The sequence below is a fragment of the Diachasma alloeum genome, unplaced genomic scaffold (assembly GCF_001412515.2).
Source record: "Diachasma alloeum isolate Michigan unplaced genomic scaffold, Dall2.0 Dall_scaffold_00706, whole genome shotgun sequence".
In the NCBI taxonomy this organism is placed as follows: domain Eukaryota; kingdom Metazoa; phylum Arthropoda; class Insecta; order Hymenoptera; family Braconidae; genus Diachasma; species Diachasma alloeum.
Window position 1 is genome coordinate 20,210 of NW_021680838.1, and position 8,627 is coordinate 28,836.

The 8,627-nt window shown below is 38.8% G+C and overlaps 1 long non-coding RNA gene across 1 annotated transcript in view; it reads right to left on the bottom strand.

Moving 5' to 3' along the window:
* Nucleotides 1-3,170: 3,170 nt before the first annotated feature.
* The window catches only part of LOC107044266, a 13,597-nt gene continuing 8,140 nt past the window's right edge, over nt 3,171-8,627 (bottom strand). Inside the window, exons 2-7 of the long non-coding RNA XR_001461321.1 lie at nt 5,407-6,158; nt 5,293-5,334; nt 5,092-5,227; nt 4,809-5,001; nt 4,468-4,740; nt 3,171-4,142 (exon numbers count right to left, since the gene is read on the bottom strand). This is a non-coding gene — a long non-coding RNA (uncharacterized LOC107044266). The remainder of the gene's footprint in view (nt 4,143-4,467; nt 4,741-4,808; nt 5,002-5,091; nt 5,228-5,292; nt 5,335-5,406; nt 6,159-8,627) is intronic.

An 8,627-nucleotide genomic window follows, 5' to 3' on the forward strand; every position in this document is an offset into this window, starting at 1 on the left:
GAGAGAGAGAGAGAGAGCGGCTGACGAAAAACCTCAAATGATTCTTTTTCTCGCATTTAGTCCGTGATGTTCCACAGGGCCATGCACGGATGCGCAAATGGTCGGACCAATGCTGTAGGGAGTGGGAGCGAGACGGAGACTTCTCTCTCGCACAAAAGGTTCGTATTCCCGGCGCCGGATTGAGGGGTTGGACCTGGAAAATTGCGTTTCGCTTTGAATCCATAGGAGATTCGCGGGTACGATCAAGGCAAAATTTGTGGTAAATGTTCTAATAAAAATTATGGAAGAAAAGAAAAAGACATTTATCGATTTAATGTCAAGATATAAATAGCAACATATATTAAATTCGCTCTGAATAAATAAACAAGCTATTGAAAAAAAACACTGATATTCCGAATTGCAAACATTCTTGTGTAGAATTTTGAGCTGTACAACTTTGTATACCACGTTTTTGGACGTACAGCGCGTTATTCACGATTTATTTCGAAAAAAAGGGGTAGTTTTTTGGCTTTTTCACCCCCCGCACCAACTTGGGGAACCTTAAACATCCGCCATTAGTTTCATACGCCCAAATCACAAATTGTATCAAAAATGGAGCCTGATTAGCAAACATTCGTATGTTAGACCTTCGTTCATTGGACTACTCCGGACTCAGTCGACGTCGGAGAGCCGTTCGGGGTTTCTCCGCGCTTTTGAAAATTCATACCTCCGCTCTTACTTGAGATTAAGTAATGGAACCACTATCATTTATTGAGAATTTAATTCTCTATCGATCGGCATTGGTTTCATTCCTTCATCTTAATTAGGGTGGAAGAAATGAATTTTCCAATCGGGAGGTCCCTCCGGGCTCACTCGACGTCGGCAAGCCGTTCGGGGTTTCTCCGCGCTTTTGAAAATTCATTCCTCCGTTCCTAACTGACATTAAGAAATGAAACCGATGTCATTTACGAAAAATATAATTCTCAATCGGTAAGCTTTGGTTTCATTACTTCATCTCAATTAGGGAGGGGAGAAATTAATTTTTGAATGAGAAGAACTTGTTGGGAGTCACTGCGAGGTTTGAAAATTCATTCCTCCGTTCCTAACTGACATTAAGAAATGAAACCGATGTCATTTACGAAAAATATAATTCTCAATCGGTAAGCTTTGGTTTCATTACTTCATCTCAATTAGGGAGGGGAGAAATTAATTTTTGAATGAGAAGAACTTGTTGGGAGTCACTGCGAGGTTTGAAAATTCATTCCTCCGTTCCTAACTGACATTAAGAAATGAAACCGATGTCATTTACGAAAAATATAATTCTCAATCGGTAAGCTTTGGTTTCATTACTTCATCTCAATTAGGGAGGGGAGAAATTAATTTTTGAATGAGAAGAACTTGTTGGGAGTCACTGCGAGGTTTGAAAATTCATTCCTGCTCTTCTAATAGAGACTAAGGGAATGAAATCACTGTCATTTATTGAGAATATTATTCTCGATCGACAGATGTTGCGTTCATTCCCTCTTCGCAATTAGCGGGGTAGGGAGAAATGAATTTTCTAATCGGCGGAGCCCCTCCGCCCTCACTCGACGCCGGAGAAACGTTCGGGGTTACTCTGCGCGTTTGAAAATTCATTCCTCCGCTCCTACTTGAGTAGGATAGGATAGAGTTTCCCGAAGATTCCAAAAAGCTTCATTGTTCTTCATGCATGAAAAATGGGGATCTTCGGGAAACTCCTTGCGATCGCAAGACTTTTACCCATTTTTTTTTCTCCGTGTGACGTCCGTATAGAAGATCAAAAAATCAATTTAACAATGGGATAAGCGGAGTGGAGAGAAAAACGTGAATATCTCGGAAATTAGATGCGATAAAATGGGCCCTTTTCACGTGGACGTACACATATAATTGGACTGAAATTTATAGAAATTTTTAATTTGCAATGAAGAAATTCCTTGAAATTTCTGTATTACGGCAACGCGATAAAAATTCCCAATAAGTGTTCCTGGAATTTCCGCAAAAATATTACTGAAACCTACAGACATCATTCCTGAATTCAAGACTTTCCTTTGATTTTCAGGATCATGTCACTGGAAATTTTTCACAAAATGACTTAATTTTAACATTGCTTGCTCATTGCATTTCAGAAATGCAGCTGCCTAAAAAAGACACATCGATTCCTAGGAACAACGTTTTTTTTCTGGGTAAATACAGATAATAGAGAAATGTCAGAGTGGAATTCCCGGATTTTTTTTCACCCTCGATTAATTTTTTAAAGATTCAAATTTATACTTGATTCATCACATCGTTCCATTCCATCGGGAGATATTGTCGATTGGAGACAATTTTTTATGCTGACGGAGGCAAACCATTCATCTAAATCTCGCAGTAATCTGCGAAAAATATTATTCATTAATATATTATTATTGAATTAATCCCATTATGTGTAGATCGCTGAAGAACAACGAAAACGTCCCAACCGTTCAAACGAGTTGGAATGTTTTCTCTCTCCTTCTTCTCCATTTTCTTTCTCACTCGCACTCGTTAAGTTTGGCGGAAGACGGGCACGTGCCAACGCGACGGAGACGACAATGAGTGGGAGCGAGCGCGATACATATTCCTTTCTCACTCAGGGGGGGAGTAAATATATATAATCGAACATTACTGTAGTAAAAAAAAACAAAATCTGCACAATTATTCAATAGAATCACTGGAAAACTATAGAGTTTTCCAGCGACCGCGCTAGGATTTTCTATGAATTTTTTTACCTACGTGTCAATAATAAATATGTCGAGAAAAAGGAAAAGACTTTTAGATCATTAGATTCTGCATTCATTATACTATTGATTATAATATGTTCGATTTTACATTCCTGACAATCTTTGGAGCTACCGTCCCAGATCGCCAAGTGGCTCCACCATGCGTTTAGTGTGTCTTAACGCGGTGAATTTGAAATATATCACTGTGATGGCCTAGTGCGTGCCCGCATTGACAGTACTGTGGAGCACGTGAGATCAGGCACGCTGTGGAACCATGGTGAAATGCACCGTGCCTGAATGAATATAGGATTGCGTGGCGCTCTTCGTGAGAAGAAACACGTGGTGATTTTACAGTGCAAGCACTGTGCCGTAAGAATTTAATGTTCTCCTGCATTGCTTTGGGTTTCATTTTATTTTCAATTATGAGATTCATAATCACGATTTTATTCATTATTTATTCATTATTATTATCTTTACAATCTTAATATCAGTACATACAGTGATTCTCTTGTTTGTAGAAGAAGATGGGGTAAAATGGATCGTCTTAGATCAATATATTATGCAATAGTAGAATGTAGATTCATCAAATATAATTTTGAAGTCTGGAAAAATATTTGCGAACTAAAAAAAAATAGTTTAAATCGACTTCGTTAATCTCCACTAAATGAAGGTGAACGAATATCCATTTTATCCCTCTTCCCTTCAGGGCTATTGACACATCATATGGATAACAGATTATACAAACACGAATACTCGATCCAATAGAAAGGCCTAGCGCTAGCAAATTGTATCCCAATTCCATGCAAAATCCTGTTTGTTCTTGGCAGATTCAATTTCTAATAATTCGCCAAATTTCTACACTTTGAAACAGAAATATTTGATTGATTTTAATTTCTGTATGTGAGCTATTCTACTAAAAGGTTGTTTATAGAAATTTCCTGAAATAAATGTCCGAATTTATTCTCAGTGGATTTTTGTTCCTTTCACTATAAAATATGAGTAAAAAACTGAAAAATTTGAGCCCGGTATTTTCTAGAGAAAATGTTTCAATAGCAGAAATATTTTTCCCAGAGTATCAGAAAATGAAAAAAGTTAATTTTCAAAGTACTTCCGATCGAAAACTAGTTGAATTTATATGCGAATTTACTAGGCTTTCCTATTAGATTTCTCCATATGTGGACATGATAAGCTATTCTATCATTCCTGATTATGCTATGAAAAATAAGCTGACAAATTTTCGATGGATGACGCAAGGAGAGCATCTTCATCCGTTATAATATGACGACTATCTGCTTCGGTGGCTCCATGCAGTAAGTCTTCTCCATCGAACTCCATGTCGTCAGAGGTAATGCCAATATCATTGTCTCCCGGACTGAGGCTAGTTGTCGAATCATCTCCATCTCCAATCTGATCGTATAAATTGTGACTTGTTTATAAGCTGTTATAAATCAGTAGGGAAGAGGGACAACAGTCTAGGTCAACTTAGTTTCTAGTTCAGTTTCAGGAGAATATCTCTGAATTTAAGATAGATAGCGAAATTTTTGTACGGATCTTTTTTGTAGGTCTCATTTTGCTATACAGAAAACGTGTGCAAAGCAATTTCGCTATTTTCCTTAGATTTCGAGATTTTTCTAGGACAACTGACCTCCGGACGGAATCGATTTGAACCGGTTTCCCTCTTCGCCACTGAAATTTGGAAGAATCATCACATAAATAACGAAACATTCGTTACCATTCCTTGGAACTCTGTTCTGTTAGGATTCTGCGTGTTCCATTTCGATTTCTCCCCGAGGTGTTCTACTCCCTCGACTTGTGGTCCTATCTTCAAGAGCTGGTGAATCAGCACGAGTATTTTCGTCAGTTCTTCCAGTCCTTTCAGTTTCCTTATTTTGTTTTTCCAATTTCTTTCGACGACGTTCCTTCAAGGCTTTAAATGCCTTCTCCATACAGCTATGGAAAACATCTCTCGTTGGTTTCTCGAAATATCGATTTTCAGCCATTGCGTCTGAAATTTATATTGCACTTAAGAAATGCTTGAAAAAAAATAAAAAATAAAAATAATAGAATTTTCACCAAAACACGCTGAAGTGAAACGACTATTCTTCAACATCTTTTTCTGCTGTCTCTTTCGCTCCACTTGTTTTCTCTCAACTCCTCCCTATACATAATAATCCGAGACCCACTCATTCTCGTCAAATGCTTCGTTGAAATACAGCTTAGCACAAGCATCAACGTCGCTGCCCCCAAGAAAAGCTAGATAATCGACCTGAAAAAATCCAATGGAATATGCAATTGGAAAATATATTCTGAAAGCATTTTTCATATTCTTAGAATTCTTGTTCAGTAATGTACTTACTACCCCGTTGTAGTAATACGTTGCCTCATCAATTTCTTCGAATTTAGCTAAGTCTTCCAGAGTTTGGAATTTCAAACAATCAGGTATGACAAATTGCCCTTGTCGACGCTGATGCCTCACATCCACAGAAATTTGCCTAGAGAATAATCATTGTGCTTAGTGAAAATCACGCTTGAGACAATTAATGATATATATACATACTTCAAGGATTCCTCGATGCGGTCCAACTGCGAACGTATTCCACTGGAACCAAAGTATATGTTTCTTTGAATATTTATTAATGTGTGAGTTTGATTATATATTTTGATTTCTTACGTCACCGCATCCAAGAATAATTCTGCTGGGGCGTTGACATAATCACGAGGGGGATCCCCCGTTCTGGCCAGGGGAGCTGCAATTATTCAGGGTTCTGGAGTAGGTGTCGTGAGTGGATTTGATGCCTGTTGTCTCTGGTTGGGATTTTGTGGGGCAAGATGTTCGGGAGGCTTCGTCGTTCTGTTCGTTGTTAGAGGAGGGACTGATTCTGATGCCAACACTGTTGGCATACGGATTGGTCCTTTAAGGTACGTGCGATTTGAGGCTGCTCGCTGCTGTGAGGTTGATGAGGGGGGTTTTGGAATTTGAGGTGACTTCTGCATTGAATAAGAGCACTGTTCATTATTAGGTGTTTTAGATGTAGATGGCTGTTTATAAGTCTTCTGTTGCCCAATACTGGGATTATTAAGCTGACTCTCCTGAGGGGTATGACTAGGAATCAATTTCTGTTTTCCATTCAATCCGGATGACTGCTTCCCATCTCCTGGGTTCTGAGGTCGTTGATAGTCTTTCATTGATATCTTCGATTCAGAGGGGTTTCTTAAGACCAGAGAATTCTTTGGAATAGGTTTGAGGTTGAAGGATCTAGGTTTCGTCGGGCCAGGTTGCTGTATAATATTCCCCACGTCCTTCAAGGTTTGTCGTGACAAATTAGCCAGATCTTGATTAATATTTGCCTTTGCCTCCGAAAGAGATATGCTCGTAGCTCCTCTCCCCCCACCTCTACTTCCTTTGTTTCCTCTCCCACTCATCTAAGTAATTAAATCAGAGTAATTAAAAATTCAATCGTCGGAGTGGTAAATTTCGTATTTCTCTGAAGAAATGAGAGCCACAATCACATAAGTGCCAGATTCTAGTTGCTCACTGGGTGAACCTCCACTGTCTGCCCCGTGAGGCATTCTAAAACATTTAGTATGGACTTGATGACATTTGATAGAAATAATTTCGGTTGATAATGAGCTGCATTTGAAGATACCAATCGATGACGTTTTGAACCCTCCAACTATATAAAAATCTTCAGATGATTGAAATAACTTGACCATGAAGAATGTCTCACCTTGGAATTCGAAAATATTCTGAACAATGCAAATGGAGGAATCTTTGAGGATTAGAGTATTATCTCGATCATTTAAGGCAATGGTAAACCCCCTGAATGAAATTTTTCGATACTGTTTACAATTGCGGGAGATAAAAGAAGGTAGTGGGCCAGTTGGACATCTTGCTGGAAGTGATGTTGGGCGAGTCACAGAGGGAACAATTGGACAAGAACTTCTACGGAATTCCGCTCGACGGTTTGCTATTTGTTGCAGTGGCTTATCAGGTTTTCTGCATGCTCTTTTGAAATAACTCATGTTGTTCTCATATGGAAACGATGAGAATGAATCCAGAGGGCCAAATCGTAGTGTATCCTCCAACAGATGTGAGAACGCGTGTAAATTGTATGAGTAAAACTCTATCGAATATAAATCCTCAGAAGGACGTATGAAAATGTCTCCGAATTCCTCGGCATATTGTAGCTGCTCCTGTGAAGGCGAGTCAGTAGCCATAATGCGGATAGCAATGTGAAATAGTAAATAGTGGATATAAACTGCTGGATCCAAAATCCCAGAGAAAACAACAATGCCCGAATATAGAAGGATCTGGCGATGCTCTGTAGCTTTAAATGAGCTGTACATATTCATTAAAAATGGCCTACGATTAAATTCTCTGGGACAATTATGAGTAATTAGTTCTAGACGTGATGAGAGTAAAGCAACAGTACGAGGAGGAAGTTTTCGAGCTTTTACGTATTTACCATCAACTACCCTGACGGACCGACTTCAGAGTTGCGTCAGAGTTGCGTAAGACTTGAATATTTCCAACATTTCAGAGAAAGTTCAGAGTTCGGTCAGAGTTGGGGCTATGTCGGATTCTGGGGAGGGGCCGGGGGGGTTTACATGTGTTCTCTGAACTCTTACCTGCCGTCAGAGTTAAGAGTTCAGTTTTTTTATTGTTGATCATTATTTATTTATTTCTGGGGAAAGGAGGGGAGTCCATTTGTTCTCTGAACATTTACCTGCCATCAGAGTTAAGAGTTGAGTTTTTTTATTGTTGATCATTACTTATTAATGAGTCAGAGTTAAGAGTTGAGTTTTTTTATTGTTGATTATTATTTATTTCTTTCTGGGGAGGTGGAGCGGGAGTTTACAAGTGTTCTCTGAACTCTTACCTGCCGTCAGAGTAAAGAGTTCAGTTTTTTCTATTGTTGATTGTTATTTATCCCTTTCTGGGGAGGTGGAGGGGGAGTTTGCACATGGTCTCTGAACTCTTACCTGCCGTCAGAGTTAAGAGTTCAGTTTTTTTATTGTTGATCATTATTTATTTATTTCTGGGGAAAGGAGGGGAGTCCATTTGTTCTCTGAACATTTACCTGCCATCAGAGTTAAGAGTTGAGTTTTTTTATTGTTGATCATTACTTATTAATGAGTCAGAGTTAAGAGTTGAGTTTTTTTATTGTTGATTATTATTTATTTCTTTCTGGGGAGGTGGAGCGGGAGTTTACAAGTGTTCTCTGAACTCTTACCTGCCGTCAGAGTAAAGAGTTCAGTTTTTTCTATTGTTGATTGTTATTTATCCCTTTCTGGGGAGGTGGAGGGGGAGTTTGCACATGGTCTCTGAACTCTTACCTGCCGTCAGAGTTAAGTGTCTAGTATTTTTATTGTTCATCATTATTTATTTATTTCTGGGGTGGGAAGGGGGGGGGGTCACATGTGTTCTCTGAATTCTTACCTGCTGTCAGAGTTAGGAGTTCAGTTTTTTTATCGTTGATTTTTATTTATTTATATCTGGGGAAGGGAGGGGGGTCCATTTGTTCTCTGAACTCTTACCTGCCGNCATCTGTCCTCTGAACTCTTAACTGCCTTGAGGGTTAAAGATGATAGGGCATTACAATCCATTTTAGCTTACGAAAAAAATTGTACCTCCAAGCTAACATCGGTATTCCCCCAGCTAGAGAATTTTCACTAGCAGTAACTCTCTAATTTTGACGTTGCAAGGGTTTGACGTTGCGTCTAATTTTGACGTTGACAAATACATACAATTGCCACGTTGCCACGCATTACCACGTTGAACGAGAGTGACAATTTTTGTCACTAGACGGGTGAAATAATTTATCTAAAAATCGAAAAGCTTCCTAATGGTTTCAAAAATTAATCCAAAAAAATTGAATATTCTTTTCCGGT